This window comes from Equus asinus, chromosome 15 (assembly GCF_041296235.1).
Source record: "Equus asinus isolate D_3611 breed Donkey chromosome 15, EquAss-T2T_v2, whole genome shotgun sequence".
Taxonomy (NCBI): Eukaryota; Metazoa; Chordata; class Mammalia; order Perissodactyla; family Equidae; genus Equus; species Equus asinus.
Window position 1 is genome coordinate 31,485,830 of NC_091804.1, and position 23,974 is coordinate 31,509,803.

The following is a 23,974-nucleotide window of genomic DNA, read 5'->3' on the forward strand; positions in this document are numbered from 1 at the left end:
CAGTGTTCTCTTTTTGCACATAGAACAAACGGAAGCTTCGAGAGTGTGAGTGATTTATCCAAAAGTCACATGAGTTCAGTGAGTAGGGAACTGCATCAAGAGAAACAGCTTCCAGTTAATTTTATGAGCCTTATATGGATTGCCCAACATGAGTGTTCAACCCCGTGGTTCCCTGTTTTTTGTGCAATGATCCAAATTCTAAGGAAGTTGGGGTAGGGCAAGGGGGAGGTAGGGAAAACTAAAAGAAAACAAAATGCGCTCGGTTTGGTTTGAAGGCGAGGGGAGGAAGCTGGAAGCAGATGGAGCAGGTTTGGGGGACTGGAGAAATCAAGAGGGCGAGGTCCTTGGGCAGAACTAAAGCCAGAGTTTCCAGGGGCATAGAAAAGGGGCTGGTAGCAATGCGCAGGGAGAACTCACCGCGACCAGCAGTACTTGAACTCACGTATCAATATGGCATCTTAACGCTGGTTATGGTTCCAAAATAAGGTGTTGATTCCTCCGATGGGGACACTGAGGAGCAAGGAGATGTGTGAGCTCCAGAGCCGGTCCAGGACCTTTAGACTCCCCACTAACAGTCTCTAGGCTGATTCTAGGTCCCCCCTCCAGGTGGACATGCCAAAGCTCCTGACCCTCCCCAACCGGGCCAGGACCCCAGTCTGCAACTCAAGAGACTGACGGCAAAAATGCCCACATTTCAAAGGCGTGCACACTGCAATTGTCTGATTATAAAATCAATACAGTCTTGTTTGAAAAGAACTTGGATCTGCTGGCATATGCATATATTCTGCAATGAATCAAAAGGATTTACTACCAGTGGTTTTATTTGGGAGGCTTGCGGATGAAAAGGAAGACTTTTGGTTTTGTTTCTGTACCTTTTTGTGCTTTTTTAAATTGAGAACCAGGCTTTCACGTCACTTTGTGTGTGTGTGTGTGTGTGTGTGTGTGTGTTAACAGAAGCTATCTGAGATTCGGGATGTGGGCTAGCAGGCCATTTGGTCTTTCGGTCTACTTCTCTGTACTGAGAGAGCAGGGGCAGGCGGAGGGCGTGAGGAACAAGCTAATAATGATCGATCTTAACCCGAAAACTGAAGAAAAAATGAAAATCCACAGTAATCACACCCTCCAGATATGAACACTCATCATTTTAGTGCATCTCCTTCATACTTAAATAATGAGGATTATTTTATATCTAAATTCTAAATCCTATTTTTATTTATTCTTATTTTTTATTTTATACCATGATTATTCTTAAGTATTGAAATATTCCTCAAAGGTATTCTTTTAATAGTTATATGAGTCTTTCCACAAAATAATTTTTGAAAATCTATAAAAGCTTATGTTCCCAGGGCAGTTTCTAGATACTCCTGTCAAAGACAGCTTGCACTGGGAGGATTAGATGGGTGGACGTACACAAAGCACGTAGCACTGTGATGGAATGTGAAAGCAGCTGGGTCTTCCAGAGGCTGTGTCTTACCCACTTTCTTTGTAGAAGCAGCTTGATTTCTTTAGCCAACCTTCTTTTGTAGAACATTTATACTGTTCTATGTTTTTCACTATTAAATAATCCTGTAATGAACATCTTCGTCCATAAATCTTTACACTTCTGAATATTTCCGTAAGCAGAAACTCTTAACACAAGAATTGTTTGATCCATAAGAATAAAAAATGTTCAAGCTCTTGTTACGTTTCCCTAAGTGACCCACTTACACCCCCACAGCAGGATTTGAAAGGCCAAAACTTAGATCTCATTTTTCACTTATTTGTAATTTATCTTATTACCATTAAGATGATTTTTCCAGTTTCTTAGCCACTTACATTTCTTAATGGTCAACTATATAGTCAAACAGTCAAGACATATTGTTCTATAAAAACTACCTTACTGATGCAATAATAAATTTGATGTTCCTTTACATAGGTGTGGCTTATCTCTTTAAAAATCTACAGATTTCTTGTCTGGAGAACTGAACTGTTATTTTCTAGGATGCAAATGCACTTTAGGGTTGTCCTAGTGAGGGTTCTGGAAGGAAACAGATGGTACACTCAGTGCGGGTAACTGAGGACAGTGTATCAAAGGGATATTCACGTGGCAGGGAGACGGGTTAAGGAGACCGGAAGAGCTGGTGCAGCATCCTGGGACCAGCATCCCTGAGGAGCCATTGCCTCCCCAGGCCTATGGCAGGGAGCACTTGCAGGGACCTGGAGAGGCCAGCTGTGGCTGTGCGAGAGTACCACCGGGCAGGAGCCGTGCTGGAGGGAGGCAGCCAGCGCTCGGAGACCCCGCAGGGAGGAAGCTCGGGAATAAATGATCCCTCTCCTAGCTTCACTCCCTCTCCCTCTGAGCACCTGATTGCGTCTCCCACAGACCAACCCAAACAGAAGCCAAAGGAAGACGACACCCTGCGAGGTGACCGGCCAGCCGCCCAGAGCACGGAGCACCGCGGGGGAAGGGTGGAGAGCGGATCTGGAGAGGGGCCTGTGGAAAACATCCAAACATCATGTGCCGTCGTCAGCTTGTGACCTTTCTGCGGCTTCGCAGACCCCACCAGAATTGAAACTCCACAATGGAGGAAGCTTGTCGGCCTCGCTCTTCATAGACTCCCAGAACCAGGAGGGGCACCGGGCACGTAACCAGCATCCGATAAGTGCCCGAGGAGTAAGGAAGGCAGGCACGCATAAATGAACGAATGAACGGACTCCAGACCAGCCCTCCTATTTCTTGAGGCTTCGGTCAGAGGAAGCCCCTTGTAGAAAGCTGCAGAAGCCCATTAGGAGAAAGAGGAAACTCCATTTCTTGTCCCCTAAATGTTATCTGGCAATATGAGCTTGATGCGCCACCCACACACACCCGCTCCCACCACCACCACCACCACCACCAGCATCCTGATCTCAGGACAGCAGTAGCTCAGAGCTTCTTCCTACCCCCTCCTCCACCTTCCCTCTCCTAAGAACGCCCATCCTGGGGATATATTTTGGCCACTGCTTCCGGGCAGGATGCTCACAGTAACCAATAGGGGGCCTGGGGGCTGCTCCCACCCAGCACCTTGCCTGACAATGGACTGGGTCCCTCAGAACCATGGGGGAACTTGTGAAAACATGGATTCCTGGATCTTGATCCCAGAGATTCGGATTCAGGAGGTCAGAGTGGGGCCTGGAGGTCAGCACGTTTATGTTTTTCAAAAGACAGCAAGGTCACCCGACGGTCAGCCCAGCTTCCAGGCCGACCAACCACCCCAGTTTTCCTGGGATTTTTGGTGTAAAACCAGGGGGAACCAGGATGAGTCGATCCCCCTCTGCTCCTGTGTGGGGCCCGTGGCCTGCCTCTTGTGCTGTCTCTTTCTTATTGTTGGAGGTGTGGCCTTAGCTCCTGGTGAGGCAGTGAGGTCTCAGAACCAGCCTCAAACTCAGCAGGAAAGGAAGCCACTGAGGCCTTTATTTGGAGCAAAAATCATTCTCCACAGACGCGCTCCTGGGGACCTGCCTGGCCACTCGGGGCCAGCGCTGGACCCTTCAGCATAGCTCTGTCGGGCTCTGCCTCCCCTGTGCATTCTCCTTCCCCGGGGCTCCCGAAGGAAGATGCTGGCCGTGGAGCCCAGGACTCGGGTTTTCAGTAACACGGTTTTTAGGAAGGGTAAGCTGCTACATTGTTCTTTGGGCAGCTCCCCCACTCCTGGTTGGGCAACTTCAGTGGCCCCCTCAGACCACCTCCAAATGCCCCAGGCAGGGGCTGCCAGCAGTCCCCACCAACAGAGACCCAAGGGAGATGGGGTAGTGGACCCAGCGTCCAGCCCAAGTGCTTGTCCCGGCGCTCGAGAAAGTCCTTTGCTGCTGCGCAGCAAGCCTCCCTGAGCCCATGACCAGGATAAAGGAGATCAAGGGGTTATAGTCAAGTCATCAAACTTCACTCGCCTACCGCTTGACCTAGAGGCCTGGCCCCTCTTCTCCTTTGAAGGACGGTAGGCACTATTGTGTAATGATAACTAACTACTTAGGTTTCCTGGGTCCCAACCTCCAACCAGACACTGAGCCAACCACTTAATGGTCATGACATTGCAATAAGGGAGGGACTATGTTTGTCCCCATTTTACACATGAGGAAACCAAGGCACAGAGAGGTTACAACTTGCTCAGTTTCACCCAGATGGTCAGCGGGGGAGCCGAAATTCAAAACCAGGTAGGTCAAGGCACAAAGCCTTCACATAACCATGGCAGTACCTTGCTCTAGCAGAAATAACACAGCCTGGGTCCCAATCCGGGTTTGGCCTCAGACTCCTCCTTGATTAAAAAAATTAACTTTTAAAAGCTACTGATGCTGTTAATGCTCCCCAGACTGTCGTAAAGTTACAGGCACTGCCCGCGTGTCCCACATTGTCACATGACGGATTTTGTTTGTTGGGCTCCCTGCTCGCCTGTCGTCTTATCCAAGAGGGCTTCCCTGGTGGGCCTAAGTAAAGGAACGGAACCCCCACCTCTCCACCCCTCCCCCCGCCACTCTCTCGCGCCTTAGTCTACAATTTTTTCCATAGCATTTAACATTAGCTGGCCCTACTATGTGAGAGTGTACACACACTCAAGTGTGTGTACATGTGTGTGTGTTTTACTTGTTTAATGACTGACTCCCCCACCATATGTTGAGCCCCAGGACGTCAGGGACCTTGTCTGTCTTGTTCACCCAAGTATCCTCAGCACCGAGAATGGCGGCTTCCCATATGGGAGGTACTCAACAAATATTTGAGGAATAAATAAACAAATAATGAATGGAGAATGGAGATGATCTTAAAACTGTGTGGTACCTGGCACATACCAGATACAAATTTTTTGTTGTGCTGGTGGTAGTGGTAAGAACATTTACCCTAAGATCTACCTTCTTAACAGATTTTTAGGCGTACAGTACATCGTTAACCAGAGGCACAGTGTTACACAGCAGAGCTCTAGAACGTACTCATCTTACATAAATGAAATTTTGTGCCCACTGGTTAGCAACTCTCCATTTCAGCCCCTGGCAACCACCTTCTAGCCTTTGCTTCAATGAGTTTGACAACTTTAGATGCCTCATAGAAGTAGAATCATGCAGTATTTTGTTTTATCAAATCTGAATCCCAGGTGATTTAGAACGGGAGTTGAGGCAAAAGAAAAGATTTTTCAGGGGCCAGCCCAGTGGCGCAGCAGTTAAGTGCGCACGTTCCACTTCTGCAGCCTGGGGTTCACCGGTTTGGATCCCGGGTGCGGACATGGCACCAGTTGGCAAGCCACACTGTGGTAGGTGTCCCACATACAAAGTAGAGGAAGATGAGCATGGATGTGAGCTCAGGACCAGTTTTCCTCAGCAAAAAGAGGAGGATTGGCAGCAGATATTAGTTCAGGGCTAATTTTCCCCAAAAAAAGAAAAAAGAGATTTTTTAGAAGACTTACCCAAAACAAAAGAAAGGAACCAGTATGTAGGGGATGAAGGGAGTAGAAATATCTCAAGAGCTTCTTTTTTGATAAAAGTTACAACAATTCAGTACAAATCTGATTTGTGAGCATCTTAGTAGCCAAGGCAAAGAGGTAAACCAGATGAGATACTACAACTCTATTATCTGCAGAAAGCAGCACACTTCACTCAACCCTAGTCTCTCGCTGAATTCCTCAGGAGAGCAGGGAGGTGTTACAACTCCCACTTGGCCTCACCATATATCTGCTTGAAAGAAATAACCTAGCATCTAACTTTTGTCCCTTGTGGTCAACTCGGACCACCGTCTCCTCCTTTGCTATCTACAGTCCTATCAACCACTCCCCTTAGGAGGAAATGCCTGGCTTTAAAGTTTCCCTTCCTCAACAGAGGCACTGAGTAGGATGGGATACATGCCCATCTCCTGGGTGGGTCGGACACCCTCTAAGTCTGCTGGGAGATTTTCTGTCAGTTAACAAATGTGACGTGTTTGCTCAAGAGTGCAAGGTCTCCAAGGGAGACAGACCCAAGCACCAGGGAATTTAGAGACAGGAAACACCACGATCAGGGGCAACTTCCCAAAAGCATGGGCCATCTCCCTTTGGAAAGAGCAAACTCACTCAAACCAGAAGGCCCCACGAGAGGGTGCATGCATGCTGACTGATCCTCTGATGGTGGCCAGCGGCAGCCCGGGCGTCAGCTGCCCAGAAGCTGGGAAGGGGTCAGAACAGAAGCCTCCATAACACTTCACTGTACCGCCTCTAGGAGGCGCCCCAGTGCAGTGGGAGGACCTGCGGAGTCCACCCAACCTGGATTCAAATCCACCCCTTCTATCGTTAGCCGCATGCCCTTCAACAGAGGATTTCACCTCTCTTCACACAGTTTTCCCTCCGTCTGCAGAACATGGTCACAACCGTCTCCCCTGTGCAGTGCAGGAGTTAAGAACGCAGGTCTGGAGCAGGCTGCCTGTGTCGAACTCCTGCCTTACTGATGCAGTGCCCCTGGGCAAGTACCTTTATGCTCTTGTCTTGCTTTTCTCATCCATAAAATGGGTATAGGAATAAGCTCTACAGCCTGTGACTATAAGGAGGACTGCATGTGATAAACCATGGAAAGCCCGTAAGACAGTGCCCGGTATACACCAAGTGCATAATGAGTGTCACTCTCTCTGTCCTCCAATGTTCGGGGCTTGTGTGGGCTTGCATAGAGTAATATGTGACTACACAGCACAGGGCCTAACACTGAGGGTTTGCGCCCCTTTCTTGGGGAAAGTCAGACCCTGAGTCTAAGCCTCTCCTAGGGAGCGAAGTCCCTGCTCCAAACCCCCAAAGGGGTCCCCGGGACAGGGCGATGAGGAACCTCCAGGCCAAAGCTTTCCCTCGGATGCGACAGTGAGGAGAGAGTGCACTGGGCAGGGGCTGGCCGGTGCCTGCCCCCCAGGGAGTCATAGGAACAGAAATAGGAAGCCCGCGCTGGTGTTTACAGTAAGTCCTCAGCCCTTGACCACACTGTCTTGTCTGTGGTGCATTTATTTTGGGGACAAGCACTGAAGTCATTGCTGCCCGAAAGTGCTCCGGGCAGGGCCGCTTCTCTCTGCTTCCCGGGAGAGGCCTGGAGCAGGGAAGCAGGCCCACCAACCACAGCCCACTCAGGCCCCTGCCGCGGACCAGACTCGTCTCCCCAGGGGCTCTGGAGGTGCCTGGGGCAGGAGGCCAGGGAAGGAGGTGGCGGGCGGGGCAGCCTGGCCCGTCCCTGCCTCGTCTCACTTTCCTTTCCCTCCAAGGGCTGCCTCCGCCCATCTTCTTGGCTCTCAGGGCTCCTCTCTCTCCATTTCTTATAACTCAGCAGGAAAAGGGGAAGTGGATCTTCAAAGCTTCTCCCTGGCCTTGATGACAAACCCCAGTCAGCCCCAGGCCCGGCTTCGGCCTTGGGCAGGCCTCTCTTAGCTGCTCCCTGGGCTGAACGACAGACAGTCCTAAATGCTTCGGAAACTTCTGCTTAGCAGGGGCCCCTGAGCTGCTCCTGGGGCGGGCTGAAGGCTCTGCCTGCGACAAGATTGTTCTTTCTGGGTGTTGCGCTGGCCGGAGCCTCCTCGCCCTGCCCTGGCAAACTACTGGGATGGGGCAGGCCTGACCCCAAGCCTGTCCTACTCCCTTCTTCCCAGGCCAAAGAATCCTGGATTACAGTGCCAGCTCTGCCCTATTCTCGCAATGCAACCTTAGTTCCCCAACTGCAAAATGGAGGGTTGAATAGGGTGCTGATTTACATCTCTCCTTATCTTTAAAGAAAACACTACACAGAATCCCACTTTACGCCACAGGACTTTTCTAAGGGCAAGCGAGGACCTGTAGCTACATCTGCTTGCCAGTACCCCTGTCATCTTTCCAAAATCAATTCAAAGGAATCCCTTAGGTAGAGCTACCATAGACAGTTGTGGAGGTTACGCACTGCACAACCTTAGGAGATGCCGTTCACCTTGCAGATTATAAGGATGGTTCCTCCTAAGGTTGCTCAAGACACAGCCAAACATGGTGGCCCCACCTGTAGAGCATCACGAAGCAGGATTTTAAAACTACTGGTCTTAGATCATTACCTTGCAAGATTGGAAAGCTGCCACTCCTCTATCACAGTAGCATTTCAGACACTACTTCACTAATTCTAACTGAGGTGTGAGTTCATAAGGGCTTAATCCACTGTCTATTCACTGGACACAAAAGCCTTTTTAATGCCCACGTTTAAAGGGCTTAGTTGGAGAATTCTGGGCATTGTGTAAGGCAGGAAGAAGATGCAGAAGATCCAGGAGTCTCCCTTGTGCCTGGCAGTTTATTCCAGATCACAAGTGCCCTGGCTGTCCGTGACTGGCACTTTCTTAGGGCCGAGAATTATGCCTCTTGGGCATTTTTACTTCCCCAGAAGACAATGTCGTTTTTACTAAGCCAAGGAGAGGAAGAAAACAGATTTATCTACCACCTACTCTTGGTCAGAAATTACGTTAGCAGTTTGACCAATACTGTGTCATTTATTTTTACTACCACCCTCTAGGTTTTCATTATCACCTTTTGCAAAGAAGAAATGTGAGGCTAAGAGCAATCAAGCATGTTACCCAAAATGACAAAATGATTAGGAAGCAAACCCATAATTACAACTCACGTCTATGCAAACCCAACGCCTGTCCTTGCTCCCCATCAGACGGAATCCCACCAGGGCCCGGGCATCAGAATCCCCCGAGGCTTGTATGAAAAGGGAGGGGAGGCCCGGAAACTTCTACATAAACCCCCGGGGAGTCTGATGCACAACCTGGTTTGGAGACTGTTTTGGAAGGCAAATTGACATTTAGGAATAAAAATAAACTCACAAAGCCTTCCTTCCACACCTTTGTGCCTGCATCGCCCTCTGCTTAGGAAGACGTCTTCTGTCTTCCATCCTCGAAGGCTCAATTCTAATTCAACCTTCTCCAGGAAGTCTTCCTAGACTGCTTATCCAGCATGTGGTCTCTCCTCCGTTTTCTACAATCATCTCCTTGTGTCTCTCTAACGCAGTCAGCGCGGCACGCCTCATACAGGAGATCTGCCCGCTTCTGCCTCTCCTAGACTTGAAACTCCTCCTGGACAAAACTTGAGTCATGAATAGCCGTCTCCATTCACCCCCACCATCGTGAAGGACTCCTGACGCCCGGACAGAGGTCTAGATGTGAATGAAGAAGCATTTACCAAATGGAGTCTGGTTGGATCGAATGATGGAGTCGCTTCTTTAGAAACCGCTTTCTCTGTGGCCAGGCTTCAGAGCTCTCAAAACTCTTGACTGTTTCAGGCTTCTTTGCCTTTTATGACCCAAATCCCTGGGCCAGAAATAATCTCTCTCTCCAACTCATCCACCTGGTACGTTTCTCGTGCTACTTCAAGCATCATCTCCTTTGCAAAAGCATCCCCACCCAACGCAGCATTTATTACCCCTGGCTCCGTGAGACCTCAGCTAGGACGGAGCCTGCCACAAGTGTTGTCTATTTTCCTGTGCGCCTCTCCCACCGGGCTCCACGGTTCCCGAGGGCAGGATTAGGTCTCATTGATTTTATATTCCTAGGGCCTGAGCATTTGGACAGGCACATATTAGGGGCTCCTATGAAGAAGGAATGAATGAGTGAACAAATGAGTGGCCGGGAAAATAACTAGGTCCAGGTCTGGGTGACACTGCTTGCTCACCAGAGAGGCCAGTCTTTCTCCAGAGAGTCGGTGTTTCAAAGAGGAGCCGCTCGCTACCCAGACCTGGGCTGCACAGACTTTACTGGGAGTAGCTGGCTAGTTCTGAGTGCAAAACTAACGTCCTTAATACGAGCTGTCTCTCTGCCTCACACTGGTATGGGGTCACCTTTGGCCTGCCGTCCGACGCTAGAACAAGACCAGGGACATGTGGACAGTCTCATCCGTCCTTCCTTCTCACCTTCCTTCTTTCCCTTCTGACTCTGCATCCCCCCTCCCACCAGGTGCCTCTTGGGTAGCCTGCTTCTGACCACTGGGGGCATTGCTGGGGTCCCAGCACGCAGCCAGGACCCTTAGGAAGCAATTCTTACAACAAAACATGTGGCCTGACGTGGCCTGTCCTCTTTGCCTCCTGCCCAAGTTCAGAAAGTGACACAGACCCAGGTCCCTAGGGCCTCATCAGCACGACCAGATCCAAGTCACAGGGTCAATATCTGTCCCCATTTTTGCCCATAATCAGTAACAAATGCAGCAACGACTCTGAACTTGCTTTTTTAGTACTTTTTAAAAGACCTTTAACCACAGGATTTTTATTAGCTCTTTTTTTCTTGTCGTTTAACAAATGAGAAAATCCCTACAAATTGAAGCCAGATGTGTTTGCATGGGCTATCAAAAGCCACGATATTTTTATCATGCTCGTTTTTATTTATTCGGTCCCCTTAGCTCTCTAGTCATGGGGTTCCAGTGTTTCCTCATTATTCTGAAAGCCAGGAGATGTTGGCATGCAGTGTGAGTTGATTCTCCAGCAGGCCCATGAGCCCAAAAGCTCTAGATGCTTCTTTGTTAGGGAAAGGAGGGGAAGCATGTAAAATGAAAATCTCTGCTCCATTCTCATGTACTCAATCGAAAACGCCATCCTGTACCTATAATTAAGCCCTTCTATCTATCATAACTGTGAAACTGGCACATTTGTGTATCTAGTTAAAGTAAACCGTTGATTAGAACAGTACAAGGTACGCAGCATAACTTCCTCCTCCCATGGTTAAACCGGGCCAGGTTGTTATGGTGTCTCAGAGCTTTCACATAATCAGGCCATCCCAGTGAGGCTGTGGGCTCATGGAGACTGCCACAACCATTTGGAAGTGTTGGCATTCACGCAAGTGGGCACCGCACCCACCAGTTTGGTATTCAGACCCAGAGAGACTCATCTACTCAGCTGCGTCCCATGCGGAGTGAAGAGAAAAATCAATATTCCTAAGTGGAAAAGGATCCAATAAGTTACTGGAAAAGTTACTTCCATTTATATCTTTGCTACTAAGCAGGGCTTCATTCGGGCAATTAAATAACAAAGTGATTGGCGCACGGAGGAGGTGGCCAGACCAGCTGCCCTCACAGAACTGGCAACAGCTCCTGGGCTGCCTTGCAGCCCCAAAAACTCAATTAACCTCACCAGGCCTCACTTCTCTGTTCATTAGTATTTATTTATTTGATTTCCTTAAGCTTCCTCCCTGTGATTAAAAAAAAAAAAATCACCTCAGGGCACAAGCACAAAAGAGTAACAATTAAAATACATAAAACAGAGCTGAGATGGCCAACAGCCTTGAACTTGGAGACAGCCAGATAAGCCTTCGTAAAGCTCTATGCCCCAAACTTGCCAGAACGACAGATGGAGGCCAAGAGCACAGCAACAAAGAGCCCAGTAAATGGGGAAGGAGGTCCGGTGTTCGGAGATCTTGGAAAGTGTTGGCAGCCGTGCCCGCCTGATCACACACTACCTGCAATCCTATCTCGAAAGTGTGGGAGGTCCTTCTTAGGTTTGGAGTCAATGCTGGAGCTCCTGAGAATCTGGAAGAAGGTCCTGCTGAGAATCTACGCAGCCAAGCAAGGCCCTGGGCACTCCCCACATGGGTGTCCCCGCTCAGCACCAAGCCAAGACTCCTGCTAGGGGTTAAAAGAGAGGCGGAGAGGCTTACAATAAGGTTTCTCCTGAGAACTGGAACTGTCCAGCAAGGGGAAAGTGCTCTGGTGAGCTCCGTCCCCCAGAGGAGTTCAAGCAAAGATGGAGACCTACTATGTGCCAGGAACCATACCAGGTACTTGCACAACAGTCCTGAAAACAGAACACCCAGGTCAGGAGGGACATGCCCAGTAGGTGAGACACAGCCCCATCTAACTGTCATTTGCACAAAGCCTTCTGCATGGGAACATTTTTGCCAGACCCACTCTACAATACTTACTCTATACAGCAGGCTGCCTTCCATTTCTTCCACTCGACCACATAGCTTGGCTGTCCATCCTTATCAGTCCATGAACAGTGGCTACAATCTTCAATCTTCTCAACGGCTACAATTACAGCATCTATAAATGAATCATTTCTTAAATGTAAAAAGCTCCCATTATGTCCATTGAGATTGTTTCGAGGGATCTGTTATCACAACATGGATTCAATAAATGATCCATGTGTATTTGCTGCCTAAAAAGTATATCCCATTTCTAGAAGTAGAATCTCTGGGTCAAAGAAGATGAGCCTACTGGAAGCTGATGGATACATCGCCTTCCTCAAGGGTTGGACCTTTACTGAACCTGTTCAAAGAACAGAATTGTCACATGGCGTCCCTGAAACCTGACTGCTGGCTGTGGTTCTTTGGCTGTACATGGCCCCTTCCCATAGAAGCCTCTCCAGGCTACGAGTTCACATAATCATGGGGCTGCACCCTCTGATATAGCATAGACCTCTATTCCTGGAAACCCTTGAACACATCCTGAATACTTGAGCCCAAGAGAACTAAGTCCAAAGAGGGACTCTGTGCGGTCCGAGGTCTGCCTTCCACAGCCCCAATTCCTTCTGTAGGATCTGCCTCTTCTTTGGGTGATTCTTATCAGAACATCCATTCCTTTGCCTTCGCGAAGATGCAACCCTGGACTCAACAGCTAGACAAACACAACAGAACACACGACACCAGCATCCGTACAAGCTCTGTACTTACGGTGCTTCGTTCTTGGCATTTTTCTCTGTCTAGTCACTGCTGCTTTCTAAAAAAAATGTGCCGTGTTTAAGAAAAGGCCCTTGTCCTGCTGAGGATGTTGATAAGTTTGGATATATAAATATTGACTGAAAGTGGAGTCGGGGCCAGGACCGCCAAACATTTCCACACAGTACCAGAGAAATCTGGAGATTCCAAGAGCAATCCATGAAAGAAGGTATGAAGAGGAGAGATGGAGAAGGGAAAGGAATAAAAGAGCCATCAAGATACCAGGAGGCTTGGGCTGTGTTGGCTGGGAATGGGCCAGGGAGCCTTCTCCAGAGGTCCTGGGACCCAACGAGGTTTTGAACAAGCGAGTTCTCTAATATTTACTCGGAAGCAGCCTGTGATGCTCTGATGTAACCTCCTTCTTGGTACCTCTACTGCCAAGCCATTGCTAAAGTCTACCACCACCTTAAAAATGCTTGGTGGGGGGCGCCAAACAAGTTATTGGTTCCTGGTTAGCAAGTCCTTTCCTTCTATCTCTAACTGCTATCACACCCCCACCCCTGCTTTGTTTCTCATTAATAGCACAGCTCATTAACTGATATTGCTTTCGTTTATTCCCTTGCTGTTTGTCTCCCTACTAGAATACAAGCCCTGTAATAATAGGAACATCATCTACTTCCTTTAGTCTTTGTTCCCACTGCCAGAACTATGCCTAGCATATACTAGGTACTCAATAAATGTTTGTGTAATTAACTAAGTAAGCAAAGAATGACCACAGTACATGGAAAAGAAGACATTAAAACATTTGGATGTTGTTTGAAACTTAGCAGACTAAAATTTTAAGTGTCCCAGTGTAGCTGAGAAAACATCCATTTTCTGAGGAACAGGGTGAAATTAAAGTCTGAGGATTTAAATTAAGAAAAAAAAGCACTGGTCTTGTTATCCTCATATTTTGCAGACTAATAGCATTCACAGACTTAGGTACACAGAGGGATTTTACAGATTTGACATCTTTCAGCAGCATATGACCCCTGCCACGAACAGGGAAGGTATGGGTCCTGTCCAGATAACCATGAGCGTCTATGAGTCATTGTGACCAAGACGCCATCACCAGGCCAAGCCTTGCACTGGGAATTAGGCATACGTCGCTGAGGTCAGCAATTGGCTCTTTGTCCTCCGGCGTGTGCCAGCCCGGCCAACTTATGCCCCACCAGGGATGATACAAACTGTGCTCTCACTTTTTGTCCAACTACAGAAGTGGAGACCGTGTCACAGTTCTTAGGGAGAAGGAATAGAGCACTGAGTTCAATTCAAGAGTTATTTGCATTTCCATCATCACACTGTTACTTTCCCCTCACCCTGACCTGTTCGCCATTCTCCTTGGGCATGCAGAGTAACCATCACTGCGAAATAAGAACACGCCATCAGCCAGGGATTGGGGTCATCGGCTCCACTCACAGAGAAGGGCAGGGAGGCCAAAGGCAGCCTTCGGAAATCAGCTTTGGCCAGATTCATGCTCAGGCAACCAGAGCAAAGAGAACTCAGGGCAGCAGAGTCTCTGGCCCAAACAATCCAGGGCCACATAAACAGAAGCAGGGAGCTGAACAACTGTTCCATGACACAAGATGGTATAGACAAGATATCTAAACCACTCAGAATATCTGTCTACACAGCCTCAATTTGCTTGAGAATTGTTCTCTTCTGGGGTTCACTGAGACCATGGCAATGAACAGTGTCAGTGGAAAAAATAGCAGACATTTTTCCCAATGTATGAGTGCTCTCCTTAGAGGAATGGTAAGAAAATCGTTTTCATTCCTCGACAGTATGCACCAGGGTAACATCCTGGCATTGTTTTTCAGAGTGAATTTGACACGTCTGTTCAAATAAATTAACACTCTCATTTCAACTGTCTTTTTTGGCAGAAATACACAGGTTGTCATGCCAATTGATGAGTTAATCTACAAGATCTCGTCTGAAAAAACTAAAATAAAAGCTATGCAAAGGACTTCATTACATTTTAATGCCAAAGTGAAAGTGGTTCACTTTTCTTTTTTCTTTCCTTTCTTTTCGCCTAAAATCCCTTATTCTATTGCATTCCGTGTAACACAAATGTGATAGCAATTGTGGCAGGGGGAAGAAAGGAAAATGGGCAGGTGGCTTGTGGGAGAGGCCTAGTACAATTTATCAAGGGAAGAGAAAGATTGAAAGAAATATTGGAAATAAATCAAGCAAGTATTCATTTAGTTATTCTTTCTGAATAGCCAACATCTGGTCTTATACATAACATGTATCTTTCTATATTTCCATACTGCTTTTGTTCTGAATACAATCAAAATTAACCAAATAGCCAGTTTTTTTTAAGCTGTTGGTAGTAATGTTTGACTAATTTCTCCTATTATTTCTTTTAAACTCTTTATTATTTTCTGCTGTTTGATTGAGATTTAGTCTATAAAGGGTAAAATCTTAAATATCCAACTCTGTACATTTTTACCTGTGCATAAACCCATGTAACACCCACCCAGGTCAAGATATAAAACATTCCCACAGCCTTCGAAGGTTTTCTTATGCTCCTTCCCAGGCGAGATCTACCTCTGAGCCCAGAGGTAAACACGAGGTGACTTCTTTCACCTTCGTTGAATTTTCCTCGTTCTTGAAATCCATGTAACAGGAATCATGCATTAGAGTCTCTTTCCTGTCTGTCTTCTCTAGCTGTGTACGACCCTTTGAGATCCATCCATGTTGTTACATCTATCATTAGTTTATTATTTTTTATCGCCGTGTAATAGTCTATTAAATGACCGAACCACAATTTACCCATTTTCTTACTGATGAACATTTGGGTTGTTTCCAGTTCCTGACTGTTAGGAAACACCTGCCACGAACATTCTGGTACTAGTCTTTTTGTGGACTTATGTACTCACTTCTCTTGGCAATGGCATTGCTGGGTCATAGGAGAGGCAGATACTAAACTTTATCAGAAACTGCCCAATAGTTTTCCAAGGTGGTTACACCCTGCTCCTATTTGACTTTAAAATGATCAAGTTTTTAATTAAATACAACTTGCACCCAATTTCCTGATCCATCCCTTCCCGAGAATAGTTTGTTCATGAACATACAAATGTCGAAGGGTACCATGAGAGGTCACAGACTTTGGAATCGGAAAAACTTCAAAGCTTATCCCCTCACTTCTTAGTTCATCGACTTCAAGTAAGATGTTATTTTTAATCACATCAAGTCTCAGTATTTCTTTGTAAAATAGCTCCACGATATCTTCTTCTCTATAGGTTACTTGTGATGATGAAGTGAGGTGACACAGGTAAAAATATCTGGCACAGGTTCAGACACATGGCAGGCATTGGATAAAGGGTGTCCCCTCTCTCCCCACATTTCTTGACAAGCATCTTCCCCCTTCTAGTATTAGATTTTGGGGTCTTACAGACTGTCTCTCTCTCTCTTTTTCTATCTTCTAAGCCTCAAGGGCTGGGGAGGAAGGAGATCCAGGGGAGAAAGACCCGGCAGGATGGAAGGTGAGGGGCCGGCTAAGGGTGAGACTCCATCTTCCCACAGCAGAAGGGAAAGCTCTATTTACAGTAGGACCCAGATGGAACTGATTTGTTCAGAGCCATCTTATTCCTGAGTGCGATATTTGTCCACATCATAAAACCACAGGCTACAATGTGTCTGACATTATACCAAGTGATATAACCCCTCCTAATGATATTATAATAAATCCCAAATGAGGCAGCCATCACTGGGCAGCCCTTTCAAAGTGTTCCTGAAATAGTTTTTACAGAACAAGAGGTCTGCGTGCCAAATGCAGACGCTCACATGAGGCCAGAGGAGTTAGCTCAGGCATACACAGGAACACAGCTCTGGCTCCGTTCTTGGCTGGGAACTTGTTCTTTTCATATTAATCTATCGGCTTTTATGAAAATCAAAATATTTCTTCTTTTACTTTTTTATGTGAAGGATGAAATTGGACATTTTCTAAGTGCAATACAATGTCCCCCAGGGTGCCTTTTTATTATTGTGCTTTAAATCAGCAGTTTCTGTGTTTCTTCATTAGGAAAAGCCAATGACCTTTCATCTTGGCTTCACCTCCCCTGGTGCTCAAAGAAAGCTGACCACATTTCCTGCCATCCTGGTGGCGCAGGCTTGTTCTGCTCGGTTTTTCTGCTAACGTGCATAGGTATGTTTCTCAGCTATCACATGTTCTGCTTCCACAGGCATGGGGAGCTTGCTGACTCAGGAACCGTTGAATTTCTTCTAGGGCAAATGTGTAGCCCTTTCTGCCCTTCAAGACAAAAACAACAGGAAATCATGTGTCTCCACTAATGGGGATGAGGCACCATCCTGCTGGATTGTGGTCTTGGAATTAAGAGGACCTGGAGCAAGAAGGATTATTGATTCCCCTGACTTGGATGATCATCAACACCCCACCACCACTCTAACCAGCATCATCACTTCCAGGACCAAGTTCACAGTGCGCTGTGTTACTCTCACCCTCCTCATTTCTCTGGCCATCTTCCCCTCAATCATCCTTCTGGCCACCCCACTGCAGTGAATCATTTATTGTTTGGATCTTCTCATCACGTCTCTTTCCTCTCCCTTTCCCATCCCACGTGCTTCCATCATCCGTCCAAAATGTGAGTCCAAGACTCAAGCATCTTTGTTTTACAGATACTGGAAAGATGGCCGTTCTTTTTATTCTCTCATTGGGGTTGCAAAGATGGACTGGGGAAGCTTAAAACTGATAGAGATCACTTACTGCCTCCAGGTAAAGGGAGCTCACCTAAAGTGAAATGCATTCAGAAAGCAGTAGATCAGAAGGAAGGAAAGAAGTGGAACCCTGATAATCTTAGACCCCTTGGATCCAGACATACCTGTATTTTCAGTTACTTATGCCAAAATGTTGCCTCTTTTGCTTAAACTGGCTCGAGTTGGATTTCTTTAGTTTGAAAATGAAAGAATTCTGAGCAAAACAACCATCCTTGTCACCTGGTCTATATTACCATCCCCACCCCAAGTACACTCAAGGTTGGCATTCCATATCAGAGTCTCAGTTGGTAAGTCAGAGGCTGGGGTTGAGATTCTATGGGCTGTCTATGGTCTCCTACCCAAGATAGCCCAAAGATAGTGAAAGAAGATGAAATCAGTCAAATTCTTTATGGAAAAGCAGGCGCTTCATACCAAAGAGATTAAACACAAGCTTCAAGCCTAGAAGAATCAGGATAAGAACAGGTTTGCAACAAGGGCAAATGATCTGAGACAATCGCTTCCAACACTAACAGTGGGCGGTAGGTTTCCTTTATGGTACAGCATTTTTGGTGGTAGAGATAGGAAACTGACTTAAAAAATACAAATCAAGATGGGAGGCACTACCCTCACCAGTGTCAGGATCCACCAAGTATCGAAAGTGTCATGGTGGCCGTCAAGCGTGTGATCCTTTTCTTGGGCTCTTAGTTCCAGGAGATACAAAGAAGGCCTCTGCTTTGCAAGAATATACACTCCAGTAGGGTGGAAATACAGAAAGACAAATTCAACAAGTAAATGTTTACATGCAATAAAAGGTTATTTGTCCTAAAAAGAGGGACTAAGATAAGAGGTCTACACGGGTGTGACTACAGCAGAAGTGCAAGAAAGATGTGTTTTCCTTGGATGATCTGAGACACGTAAGAGGTGACATTTGCAGTCATCACCTTCATGCATTCCCCAAAATCACTTCCACCACCTTTCTTATCACTTCTGTTATCACCAGAATGGGACAGCTTCCAGAGCAAGGGCTAAGAAGAACGAGGAAATCCTTTCCCACAGCTAGCAATGCTTGCTAGTAACGTTTGTTCACTTTCTGATTTTAAATGTAATGTGTATCTATTATTTATTGGTGAAACACTTTTGGTTACAAGTAGAAGAAACCAATTGAAGCTGGTTTAAGGGCAAAGGGGCCTGTGATAGGTGGCCATACGGGATCACACAGAACCCAAAGTACAGGCTCCAGCCAGGCCGCAGAACAAACTGGAACCAGGAAATCCTAGACATGTCTCCTCTCTGCTTCTCTCAGAATCTTTCTCCTGTTTCCTCCCATCCTATGCACCAGCTTTCTCTTAGCAGTTCCCAGAGGATCAGGAGCCTGGGCAGACACAACACTGAAAATCAATGACCATTGAGGAAGATTTAGAAATGTACCAGAGGAAATGAAATGTTATTCTAAAGTAACAATTACCTTCTCGAGATGGCCGATCCTGTGAAAAGCAAGACCCAGTAGCTCAGTTTCTTTTTCTTCTGGACGCTGCTAAAGGAAAGCAGCACAGTGCCGTGGTGAAGAGCATGTGCTCTGCAGCCTGCTAGCTCTATGACTCTGGGCAAGCTTTGCTATCTTTGACAATAAAAAGAAATAATGCTGTCTTCAGAGCAATGCCTGATGCAGAAAATACTCCATGAGTGTTGACTATCATAATTACAAAAGGAGTAGAAGACTAGCTCTTTTTTGGCTGAAAGCACCCTAGTAGGTTGTGGACAGTCAAAGATATAGCAGGAGCTAACTTCATTAGGAATGAGACATTGCAGCACCACTCAAATTAACAGCATAAGAAGATTTCCAAGTTTCCCAGAACTAACTGGGAGAGGAGAAGGGAAGAAAGAGAAAAGTAATATGTTAAGAGAATGGGGGTGACCATGGCATGGATGTCAAGCAATAGGAATGCCTAATATGAGGGTTCTTAACCCAGGGCCCATGGATCCCAGCTGGTCCACAGATAGAGTTCAGGGGATCCTGGAACTAAGATGGGGAAAAATTACGTCTTTATTTTCACCAATCTCTAACTAAAAATTAGCATTTTCTTTGACTATGAATGTATACAACCCATCACAATAGTATTAGCAGCTTTTGTGACTTTGTGATCAACAGAAATCACAGATATTTTCATACTATATTATAGTTGTACATATTTCAAAATAGCATTTACACTTATTTTGACTCATTTTCTGGCTAACCACTACGTCATATTATTTAATGCATTATTAATAAAGAAACACATGCATTACTGTATTACAAATTCATTTTTTCTTCAATATTTGATAACTTTATTTCAATATAATTCATTTTCTTTGTAATCTCCCATATTTATTGCATGCATTTAAAAACATTATACTTGGAAGAGGTCTACGGTTTTCACAAGACTGCCAATAGTATCCATGAAACAAAAAAAGAAAATCTTTAAGTACCTCTCATTCAATATGGGACTGATTTGTCTTCTAGATGGCATATGACAACAACCTATCTCCAGGATCCATAGAGCTTCAGTAAAAGTCTGGTACATGCAACAAATTCAAATGTTTGAGGGAGGATTGGAAGCAGAAATAAAGGAGAAAGAACTATGCCCCACGTATGAGTCAAGATGCCAGAGCAGAGAAATAAGAACCACAAAAGAGAGGACAGAACAACAGAATTCTAAAGATGGGGTGTCACTATCAGGTTATGATGAGAATGAATGTCCTCAAGGAGTCACAGAACTAATGGAGATGTCGTGGGCTTTCCACTGGACATGAGATGAGAGTTACAGTCAATTCCATGTAGGTCATAAGTGCTGAGGTGGCCCCATCTGATACCCATGGTTCCAATAGTTACTATAATATAAAAACTACCATTAACCCAATAACCACCAAGATACAGTCACTATTACTATGCTCATATACAGTCTTTTTTCATTTATACACTCATATATATAATATATATACAATCAATGTTCAAAATTAGAATCATAATGAACACACACAAATCCTACTTTTTCAATTTTATTTCATATCCTCAAACATGATTTTAATTATGTAATGTCCCATCATGTGGAAATGCGGTCATTAAATCCTCTACTGTATGACATTTAGATTGCGTCTAGTTTTTCACTTACAAATAATGCTATACTTAAAGACCCTTGCACATAATTTTTGTTTGTGTGGAACTCAGATTATCTCCTTAGAATAAACTCCAAGGTATAGACAAACTAGGTCAAGGTCTATTAACATTTTATCACTCATGAAATGCTCACCGGCAATGTGTGAAAGAGTCCATCTTGTCAGTACTGGTGTCATCTATGTATCCCTTTTGTAAATATTTTTTGTTTTTAGTTAGAACATGTTTGCAGCAGATGGTTTGCAAAGTTGTCTGCAGCTGTTCTTCCCATCCCTGCATGCACCCTACTTTTCAATGTGACTTTGATGCTCCTGCCATCAAGTAGAAGGACATGACAGGGAACAGAGATAAGCCATGCCATCTGTGGCCTTCTAGATCCACAAGCCCCCAGCAAACCCACCAGTTGACTGCAGCAGAACACGTGACCCTGGACAAGACCAGTAGAAGAAATGCCCACCTGAGCCCCACCAGACTGTGGACCCTTGGAATCGTGAGCAAATAAAATGTCTGTCATTTTAGCCACTAAGTGTAGGGGTGGTTTGTTACACAGCAGTAGATAACTGATACGATGATCAATTTTACGATTTTAAAATGCATATTAAATTTTAGGGAAGAATAATAAAACAGACCCATTATTTCACCATCCAACACGGAGGAGACCACTGCTAACAGTTTGATTTGTTTTGTTTCCATCTCTTTTATTTTAGCATGCATGTACTATGTTAATATCAGAACTAGAAACTAATCTTGGTTTTAAAGATTGTTGCAAAAATTCTCAAAGCACATCAACAAATCTAATTCATTGAATACAAAAAGCATGGTTATTTACAACCAGTAATAAAGAGGTTATTTAATGCTAGGGAATATATTATGAGTATATGTATCAGGTCAATTAAAATGTAATCATCTTGATAAATATGAAGGAGTAATTGGTAAATTTGATGCCCATTCCTTTAAAAAAATTATAGAATATAAGGAATAGGAAGATGCAAGCCTAATATAGCATGGTTAAAATATCTGTTTCAAAAATGATAGTTAATTTTATACTTAATGGCAATATTTAAGTAGCACTGCTATTAAAAATAGGAGCAAGATAAGAATGTTCCCTACATTATGACCACTAATAATTGCTCTGGAAATTCTAGTTAATACAATAAGTTAAGAGAAAAACTGAGGTGAAACTATTAGAAAAAAGAAAGCAAAGTTATGAGTATTTGCTCATGATATTATTGCCTACTCAAAGCTCAAGATAATCAGCTAACAATGTATTGTATTAATTTAAAGCCTGAGTAAAAAGTCTTGATATGAAATAAGTAGACATTTTCCAATATTGCAATAATAGCATATTAGAAAATGGAATGGAAGTCTACCACTTTTACAACTGTAAAAATCTATATCTCCCATATCTATTTAAAACATAAAACATCTCGTAATAACCCATCAATAAATGTGAAGGACGTTTATTAACAAATTATAACACTTTCCATCAGACATGAAAGAAAATAATATAATAGAAAAACACACCGTTTTAGCACGTGGTAATATGAATTGCCTTTCCAATTATTTTTGTCCCACTAATTACCTTCCTTTGTGTCCCTTAGACTTATGCATGCAACTCAAACCCATGAGAGCCATGGAGGCAGGACGGCAGACCCGCTGGGTCCAAGGACAGAGCATCAGGCCAAAGAAGGTTCTTCTCAAGCCTTAAGGTTTAATGCTGTTTGCGCCATTAGGTTTTGGACTTACCTGGGACCTGTTGCCCCTTTCTTCTTTCTCCCTTTCGGGGTGGGAATGTAGATCCTACGCCGCCATGGTGCTGTATTTTGGAGCACATGTTTGCTTTGACAGGTTCGCAGCTGGAGAGCAATTTGCCTCAGGATGAATGGTAGCTTGAGTCTCACTCATATCTGATTTAGACAGTATTTAGACGAGACTTTGGATTTTTAAACTTTCGCATTGATGCTGGAATGAGTTAAGACTTTGGAGGCTGTCGGGATGTGATGAATGAACTTTGCTTATGAGAAGGACATGACATTTGGAGGGCCAGGAGTGGAATGCTATAGACTAAATGTATCTCCCAAAATTCGTATGTCGAAACTTAATTCCCAGTGGTATTTAGAGGTGGGGCCTTTGAGAGGTGATTAGCTTTTGAGGGTAGAGCCCTTGTGAACTGGATTAGTGCCCTTATAAGAAAGATCCCAAAGAGCTCCCTCATCCCTTCTGCCACGTGAGGACACTGAGACGACAGCCATCTATGAATGAGGAAGAGAACCCTCACCAGACGCAGAATCTGCTGGCACCTTGATCTCAGACTTCCCAGGCTCCAGAAGTGTGAGAAATAAATTACTGTTGTTTATAAACCACCCAATCTATGGTGTTTGGTTACAGCAGCCCAAACAGACTAAGACACAGACATACTCCACATAGCCCCATGGTGTAGTAACAATCCAATTTGTCTCTTGCATTCAGGATCAATCCCCCAGGCAGCACAGTAACTCCCTTCCTTGTTGGTTCACTGGCATGATGAGTCTAAAGAGGCCAGGAGTCAGTCTCAACTTCCATCCAATTGACCCATCACGGTGCCCCCTAGTGGGGACACTTCCCCCTTGGTCTCTAAATCTTCTAGACCAGGGGAGCTTCAAAATCACAAGAGCAGGATGCAAAACTTTTGCTCTTAGCTCACTGGGGTAGTAATATAAGGAGCTCATTCCCAGATCTGTGAACCATGGCTATGGAGACACCAGTCCTACATGATGGTCACTGACACAGTGCAGCTCCTGCATCCTGGAGGACTTTACTGCAGCCTCACAAACTGCTACCACCCAGCTCGTGCCATAAAGAGCCTTCAAAAGGCTTATTCCAGAATGCTATCAGGCCAACTTCTTGAGGCTGACGGGGAACATTGCAAGGCCAGTGAATTTAATGGGCATCAGCCCATTGCTGCTCTTCATTCGCTGTCAGATGAGTTCTTGGTCAGAGCGGATGCTGGTGGAACACTGTGGTGGTGAATAAGGCCTTCTGTGACTCCCTAGTGGTTTGGGCAGAACACTGAAGGCAGGGAAGGCGAATCCATGTCCAGAGTAAGTGTCTGTTCTAATGAGAACAAAGCACTGCCCCTTCTATGATAGAATTCGGTGTAATCCCTCTGCCACCAGGCTGGTCCCCTGGGGAAGGGTGCCATGTTAGAGGCTCCGAGTTGGCTGCTCCTGTTGGCAGGTAGAGCACTGAGCGGTCGCTTTAGCCAGATCAGCCTTGGTAAATGAGAGTCCATGTTGCTGAGCCCATGGAAAACCTCCACCCCTGCCACCATGGCCGTTTGGTTGATGAGATACAGACCTGCAGTGGCAGAGGAGGCTCCAAGAGATCCCGGGGTTACATCTCACTGAGCTGTGAGCATGAGGGCAGAGCAGGAAGTAGGGAGCAAGACTAATAGGAGCCAGGGAGACGCAGAACTTTAGAGAGCAGGCTGG